The sequence below is a fragment of the Myxocyprinus asiaticus genome, chromosome 16, assembly GCF_019703515.2.
Source record: "Myxocyprinus asiaticus isolate MX2 ecotype Aquarium Trade chromosome 16, UBuf_Myxa_2, whole genome shotgun sequence".
Classification (NCBI taxonomy): Eukaryota; Metazoa; Chordata; class Actinopteri; order Cypriniformes; family Catostomidae; genus Myxocyprinus; species Myxocyprinus asiaticus.
The window spans coordinates 13,443,177-13,452,279 of NC_059359.1; the positions used below are offsets into that span (position 1 = coordinate 13,443,177).

At 37.9% G+C, this 9,103-nt stretch overlaps 1 protein-coding gene across 2 annotated transcripts in view; it reads right to left on the bottom strand.

Annotated features, from left to right (window-relative positions):
* tsnare1 (T-SNARE Domain Containing 1) overlaps positions 1-3,652 on the bottom strand; it is a 263,550-nt gene extending 259,898 nt beyond the window's left edge. For both annotated transcript variants that reach the window (XR_007899452.1, XM_051720402.1), the window contains exon 1: positions 3,551-3,652. The gene's annotated coding sequence lies outside the window, so the exon portion shown is untranslated. The remainder of the gene's footprint in view (positions 1-3,550) is intronic.
* Positions 3,653-9,103: the final 5,451 nt, after the last annotated feature.

Below are 9,103 nucleotides of genomic sequence, written 5' to 3' on the forward strand. Positions count from 1 at the left end.
TTTGTTCTTTTAATGCTTAAACACTATAAAGTCTCTTGGTAGATTTCAGTCATGAACAACTCAAAATGATTCACTGACTCACTCATAGCACATAAGATGCTCATTTGTCGCCACATAGTGACATTTCCAGAAGGGGTCACTGAACTAATCAGTTAATAAAATTGAACAAATTTGTGAAACAGGAACAAACCTCACCAAAATACTCTTTATTTTGCAGCTAATTCTGCACAACTGTAAACTTGAATAAACTTGAATCACTAAAATAGCTGGAATTGGTGCTTTTAGCTTATTCTTTAAAAACAATATCCCCAGAAAAAATTTTAGTGGAGCAGTGATTGTCTTACCTTATTCGCCCCTCATGAGTTTGCATCCCTATAATTTGTTGTGGCATTGCAAGAATAAATCTACAAATTAGAAAAATTTCAATACAAATTTGTTGTTTTTTCATTACCATTCAGAGCTCTTGACACCTGTGACCTCACACAGCGTAGCCTACCTATGTGATTTTTTTTTTTTTTTTTTTGCATAGCCGAATTTCAAACATTACAAGTAAACACGCAACTAAGATGGACAGAAAACATGGACAAGTTCTTGAAAAGTAAAAGTATTGACGTGTGGGATAGTGGTGTGCCGTAGAATTTTTATTAGTCGTAAAAAGTGTGCCGTGGCAGAAAAAAGGTTGGGAAACACTGGTCTATTGCATACTGTGGCAACTCAAAAACAAACACAAAGACAATGTTAAGCTTCATTTAATGAACCAAATAGCTTTCAACTGTGTTTGATATAATGGCAAGTGATTTTCTAGTAACAAATTATCAATTTAGCATGATTACTCAAGGATAAGGTGTTGGAGTGATGGCTGCTGGAAATGGGGTAGTGATGGGTCGTTCATGAATGATTTGTTCATTTTCAACTAATCTTTTATGTGATTTAGAAGAATGAGTAGTCTCAGAGAGTGATTTGTTCATTTTGTGTTGGCCGCGCATGTGCATTGCGCAACCTCCGTTCGTTTGTTATGTGAAAATCGCATAGGCGCTGTACAGGAGACAGAAATGATTAGTTCACCTCTCGAGTCTTCTGGTCTGAGTCGCTCGTTCTTTTGTCACGTGACAGCCGTATACGCTATGGATTGCTCACACAGGAAATAGAAATTATTAGTTCACCTCTCGAGTCTTCTGGTCTGAGTCGTTCGTTCTTTTGTCACGTGAAAGCCATATACGCTATGCAGTGACAAAAGAACGAATAACTCCAACAAGAAGATTCCAGAGGTAAACTAATCTTTCAGTTTCTCATAATTTGTCCTTGGCTGCATTATAAATTTTTCCTTATTGGGACTATAATCAAAGTTTGTGTAAGTAGATGTGTTGGGGGGGATTTGGCTATTGAAAATTTATCATTTGAATTTAATTCTGCTCAAATGAATGAAATGAACTAAATGACTTGAATAAAGATTCGTTCATTTTGCTGAACGAGACTCAAAGATTCAAGTCAGTAAAATGATCTGATTTTCCCATCACTAAAATGGGGCCTGTCTAGATTTTATCAAAAAATGATGGTGCTGTTTTTTTACATCAGTAATGTCCTGACTATACTTTGTGATCAGCTGAATGCCACTTTGGTGAATTAAAGTACCAATTTCCTTCCGAAACAGCAAAATCTGTAAATTATTCCAATCTTTTGGCCGCCAGTGTGTGTATGTGTATATATATGAAAACTTTTTTTCAGAACATATAATGCAGAAAACAAGGCTTTAGAATTGGTGTCACGTAGCTACTTTCATTGTTGTCAGCTGAGTGGAAGCTAATGAGTAAACATGTATTCACCAAACTGTTTTGTTTAGGAATCACAGTTTGGTACCCCCTTCAAACCAAACAATTCCAGATGTTGCATTTATAAAATATAATATTTAAAAGTCTAGTTTTCCACCGTTGAAAGTTTCCCCTGAACTTGTATAGCAGAATATGGTGTAACACCGCTGCTGCCGTTTATCTCTCGTCTCAGCAGTATTAATTTAGTCAGCATTTGACTGATACTAAACAGTAATACTGATGTTTATTTAGCTATTTATTTTATTTGTATTTATTCTTTATTTAAATGGTCAGCATTTGACTGATACTAAACAGTACTGATGTTTATTTTTATTTATTCTATATTTTAATGGTCAACATTTAACTAATACTAAACAGTACTGATGTTTATTTAGCTATTTATTTTATTTTTATTTATTCTATATTTTAATGGTCAGCATTTGACTGATACTAAACAGTACTGATGTTTATTTAGCTATTTATTTTATTTGTATTTATTTAGTTAAATGGTCAGCATTTGAATGATACTAAACAGTACTAGTGTTTATTTAGCTATTTATTTTAATTTTATGTATTCTTTATTTAAATGGTCAGCAATTGACTTATACTAAACATACAGTATTGATGTTTATTTAGCTATTTATTGTATTTTTATTTATTCTTTATTTTCCCAGTGTTCATTTCTAGAATTTGTTGACAATGTATAATAATAATGTCAAATATTCTTTGATAAAAATATTTGGTTTAAGAAAGCAGCCTTCTGAGTACCTTTGCATAGTCATATCGGTGCAAAATCGGTGAACAATCCACATAGAAAACATCTGTTTTCAATCCAGCTCAAAAATTAAATATATCAGCCACCATATCGGTAATCGGTGAATTTTCAAAATCCCAAAAATCTCATATCGGTCGGGCTCTAATATATATATCACAGCAGCTTTAAGACATCTAAAAAAAAATTCCTGTTAGCCTTAATGTGCCCTCAGCAGACAAGTTATATTATATAATATTATAAAACAGTAGATGGAGAAGACAAGTTTAATTTCAAAGCACACCTACACAAACACGAAAGAAAAATTAGAAAAGTTATTCTAGGAATGTAAATACAATTCTAAACAGTTTAAACCTAAACAACTTTTTGTTTGAATCGAAAAATGTAAAACAGCTTAGACATCATTTGGTATGCATGGTCATAACAGACAGACACAGAACAATGTCCACTCAACACAGCAAAACAAAAGATACCCAAAAGGAACACAGAGGTTCATTATCCTCACACTGCTTAAAGTGTTCAGCTGAACAGTAAACAAATGATTCAGTACAGTCTAATTGGACGGCTGTGGATGACACAGTAGCTCTCCATAAAAACCAGGCCCCTCTCAAAGCCATAATCAACCAGAAAATGCACCTCTGCTGTGCAACTGAGAGATTAACATAGAAATTCATACATATAGACATCCGCCCACTTAACAGATGGGGCATTATGTTCTTTATGTACATGGCATGCAATTATCCCAACACACTGCTATATACTGTACAAACATACTATGTTCTTTCTGAATGCTACTGTAGCAGAAAGCTGGTGATTCACGGCAACAACACAGCATCCCCTCAAGCCTACCCTCCCCCTTCCTCTTACCTCCTCTCCATCCTCAAACACTGACCTCTACCTGGGATATTCTGAGCCAAAGAAACAATCCTTTTAAGCAGACAAATGAACAAAGCTGATTTTCATGTATTACCCTTTCTCTGGAGAGAGCACTTAGCCTTAGCACTCACAAGAGACGCAGCAGAACCTCTCAGATTCAATCCCGGCTAACAACATCACATGACTCTGTACCATCTGCTCCTTGCTTGTAGTCATGTGACATGGATTAATCAGTGAGTTTTGGGATTTGTAGTTTGACAGTGAAAATACACTCACTGGCATCATGATAATGATGAATTTTATATATATATATATATATTATATATATATATTCATTAATCATGTAATATATGTAAATGTTACATAAAAATGTATATTTTTGTATAATATTTAATAATAATGTGCATAATGATATATAATAAATGTATAAAATAAATTGGTATAATTTTAAACAAAATGTGCAAAAATGACAGCACAACATATACAGTACATAAAATTATTTGGATTGCAGAAAGTTTGCGTGTAATAATTAAAAAATGTTTAATCAGAAGGAATTTGTTTAAGGTAAATTAAAAATGTATATAATTTACAATTTATTATTAAAAATAATTATACTTCATTATTGTTTCAGTGTATATACTAGAAATCAAAATAATTTTAACTAATTTTTTATGTGAACTCCCTAGAAATAAATAAAAGATGAGGATTAAATGAAGGAAAGAGCTGAACTGAGAGAATGACCTTTCGGGATGAGCCAGACTAGAGGAGAGAGTGGTGCACGATCGGAAAACATTCTGCATGTTTCCATTGTAGAAAAGGTGGTTCCAGGCTAGACATATTGGCTCCACACTGGCCTCTGTAACCTGTTGGTTTCAAACTAGGAACCAAAGTACCGATGCAAAACCAAAGTAGATTGTTAGCCCAATTGCAAAATCGACTAACTAGCTATTTACACTGTTAACACTGTAAGCAACATGCGTTCAGCTGACGTACATCCTATTCCAAAGCTTAGCATGTTACATTGCACAGCAGCTTCAGCCACTTTTAACCCATTTGTATAATATAAAATATTACTTTATCTTTTCAGCCAATCGTTGGCAGCAGTGCAATGCATAAAATCATGCAGATACGGGTCAGGAGCTTCATTTAATGTTCCACATCAACCATCAGAATGTTTGATCTCAGTGATTTTGACCGTGGCATGATTGTTGGTGCCAGATGGGCTGGTTTGAGTGTTTCTGTAACTGCTGATCTCCTGGGATTTTCACACACAACAGTCTCTATAGTTTACTCAGAATGGTGCCAAAAACAAAAAATATCCAGTGAGTGACAGTTCTGCAGATGGAAATGCCTTGATGATGAGAGAGGACAACGGAGAATGGCCAGACTGGTTCGAGCTGATAGAAAGGCTACGGAAACTCAGATAACCATTCTGTACAATTGTAATGAGCAGAATAACATCTCAGAATGCACAACACATCGAGGCGGATGGGCTACAACAGCAGAAGACCACGTCGGTAACTTCATGAGGGCCATAGTGTTCCTAATAAAGTGCTCATTGAGTGTATGTGAAATGATTCCTATGAAAATAATTTGTTACACATTTTTTATGTTTGCATCAAAAGCAGTTTGTGACTAAGTTACTCTGCATGTTAAAATGTGTTCTTAAAACTCTCATGACACTGAAAAGGTAGGCTGGTTCTGAGAGAGGTTCACAGATCCCTGGGCCAGGAACCAGCTGAGCATCAGCTCTCACACAAGCATCAGCACCATTTTTGAGTAAAAGGGGTAACAAACAACCCTCCTGCCACTCCCCTACTAACACACACACACACACATCTCTCTCCTAGAAAGTGAACAAAAGTGTTAAATGAAGAGGCATCTGATCATTGTATTTCATAGAGAAACTGTATTAAAAGGAACAGGATGTCACTTCCGTCACCCACCGACATTCACACACTCACACTGTTCGCATACAGTGCTGTCAGCCAGCCTCGGGCCCAGATCTAGGGCCAGGACCAGCTAAATATGACACTAACAATTAGACCAAAATCACCAGAGCAGGACAGAGCATTTATTTATTAAAAACAGATTGAACAGCACAGAGCTCATAGAACATTAACATAGCTTTCCAACACAACAAAAATAAGCATTATGGAAAGGACTATGAAGTAAACCATTTTCTCTTCTTATTTAGTTTAGTTCCTGTAGCTCAACTGGTTGAAAAAGGCGCTAGGTTATGGGTTTGATTCCCGGGCAACATTCATACTGGTAAAACATAACCTGGATGCATTGTAAGTCACTTTGGATAAAAGTCTGCCAAATGCTTCAATTTATTTTTTATTATAATATCTGACTGGTGCTTGTGATATAGATTCAGAGGTCACTGCTATGCAGGGAGACGTGATACTTGCGTTTTATTAAACTGACTGTGGGAGAGCTGTGGTGATATGATATGAAACGAAGCAGCATGCAACAGCCTCAAGACTGAATTATAGATGCCTCCCATCTGCTAACAGAGGAACAGTCTGTCAGGCCTCCTCAGTGTAACCACTCTGGGGGCTAAAAGATCCTGTCTTGTTCATTCTTACCTCTCCCTGAAATACGAGAACTACCCCTTGACCTAATCTCTCTCTGATAGTTAATATATTCCAGCATTGAGAATGATAGGAGCATTGACATAATCCAGGATGACATTTTTTTATGGGCTTGGAGAGAGGATGAACGGGACTAGGACACGACACAGGCCAGACTCAAACCTGAGACCCCATGAGCCAACAGCTGTTAATGACTCATGAGTATGTGTACTACCCACTGCACCACAACTCATTAGCGGTTGATGGTGATTACTTACATGTAAACAGCTGCCCAACCTAATTCACAAGAGTATATGTCAAATTACATTCTTCAAGATCCCTAAATGAACAAACTGGGAACCAAAACAATGACATTCCAATTTCAATGAGCACGGTTAACTGGTAAGAAAGTTACAGTCAATAAGATTTTTGCAGTCAATAAGTCTGCCACCTTCACTATGGAAAAATAACAAATTTCAAATTTTGACTATTAACTATTTTGATACTCTTTAGGATGGAAATTGTCTTTACCTGCATTTCAGAGTCATTTCCAAGCTGCACACACAGGTGTTGAACTTGAGACCTTCTTTGACACTGGTAAATTATGAGATACATATGCAGTTTATTTTTATATATTTTTTTTTCACTTCATTGTAGGTAAATATTCCCTAAATCCTGTGCTCTTTTTTCTTTTGTGTGTTGTAAAAGTGTCCAGTTTCTTTTTAACTGAATGAGAAACTACTCCAAATGATTCAGTGCGTCACTAATTCGGACTGAACCGTGAACGATTCATTGAAAAGAACCAACTCAAAAGAGTGATTAATTTGCATGTCAGGTTTAATTAGTTCTGATTCTAAACAGCTGATGGAAATGCCAGTTACAAATGGATCACTGAAATATTGTCAAGGAAATGTAACATTGTAGCTTTTCATTGTAGAGAAATATGTCAAGTTTTCTCCAGCACCCCTGGTTTATTTTATTAAAAATTATTTTATTATCCCCACTATAAAGACTATGAGTGTTGTAAATGATGTAAATGAAAATATGGGACAAATCGTGTCCCAAATTGATTTAATAAAGGGCGCAGCATTTCATCTTTCAATAGGCCACGGAACGGTCCCATATTAAAAGGGACGGGTGAAAACTGTAATGATAACTTATGAAAAAGAAAATGATCACCAAAATTATGGAATATTGCATACATTTATAGAGGAAGTCTCAATATTACATTCTGTTATCATGTCTATCTAATCATGTAGGATAGACAGAGTACAGTTGTAACACTGTACATTTTTCCTTTCTAATGCAAATTTTTTGTATTATAATGTATTGTAATTTTGTGCATTCACATTAGAATGTGCACGGGGATATTCACACGTATCCGGTGGTTGCCACTGAGATACTATTAAGGGGGAGAAAACATAGAGTGGAGGCCGCGGTTAGTTCCCGCCTCACCCATCCGCTGATTTTGGGGATGAATTGGCCTGATTTTAAGAATTTGTTAAGATGCCTGACGTAGGTCGAGTGACCGAAACGTTGCTTAATACATTTTGATACTCTTTGGAAGCCAGGATATGTGCAGGATTTTTTCCATTTAACTGACTTTGCTACAGCTTGTGTCCGACGCACCTATCAATTACTCCTCAGGTGTGCGAGGTTAGTTGTTCAAGAATTTATTAAGGGAAATTTGTGTGGATGGGTCCTGTGAAATAATGTCTTGGTGTGTGATGTGCGATGCTATGGCTGGGGAGGCGGTGCCAGGGCCGTCTATGTCGGCTCTCAAGGGAGGAGGTCTCCGCCCTCAGGGAATTCCCTGAGGGGGATTTCCCTCTAGAGCAGTCACGTGACGAGTCACTCAAACATGCATTTGACTGAGTGAGAGTAATCGATGGTCAACAGCTCCAGCCTAACATCGCACTCACATACCCGTATTTTTCAATTATCAAAGATAGGTTGTATTGAGTGACGCAGAACACTCAAACAAAAGAAAATATAACCCAGTTATCAGTCCTGAAGGGCCGTTGGGAAGCGCTTTTCCAGGTGACTCACCATAATCCAATGGCTGGCCATTTAGGACAGGAAAGAACACTTAACCGAATAATGGCCCAGTTTTTTTGGCCGGGCATTCACGAGGACATTCACAGGTGGTGTGTGGCATGCTGTGAAACCCCAAAAGCGCCTTTGCGCCACCCCAAAAGCGCCTTTGCGCCCTCTACCGTTAATCAAGGTACCCTTTGAAAGAATTGGTATGGACCTCATTGGGCCATTAGAACGGACAGCACGTGGACATTGCTTTGCATTAGTTCTGGTGGACTATGCAACACAATATCCAGAAGCAGTGCTCCTGCGCAACGTCTCAGCACGTAGTGTGCGGAGACACTCTTCAGAACAATCTCCCGAGTGGGGATTCCGAAAGAAATCCTCACTGACCAGGGCACTACATTTATGTCATGAAAACTACGCAAACTGTATGAATTATTAGGTATTAAATCAACTGTCGCAGCTCACAGAGATAGCCAAGTTGCAAGCGGAATTCGCGGACGTGTTCTCACATCTCCCCAGTCACAAGAACCTCATAGAGCACCACATTGAGACCAACCCAGGGATGGTGGTTCGTAGCCTTCCCATCGCCTTCCTGAACACAAATAAACGGTAGTTCAGAAAGAATTAGAGGCCATGCTCGAGATGGGCGTAATAGAAGAGTCACACAGCGATTGGGCCAGCCTGGCGGTTCTGGTACCTAAAAGCAATGGGACGCTCCAATTCCGTGTGGACTATCGGAAAGTGAGCACGATATCTAAATTTGACCCGTACCCAATGCCCCGGATTGACGAATTTCTCGATCGGTTGGGCGCGGCTCAATTTTATTCGACACTGGATTTAACAAAGGGTTATTGGCAGATCCCAATCTCCCGAGAGAAAACTGCGTTTTCCACACAGTTCGGCTTATATCAATTCGTGACCCTTCCGTTCGGTTTGTTCGGGGCCCCCACCACGTTCTAGCATCTCATGGACCAAATTCTCAGGCCACATATGGCATATGCTGCCGCTTATTTAGATGATATCATAAT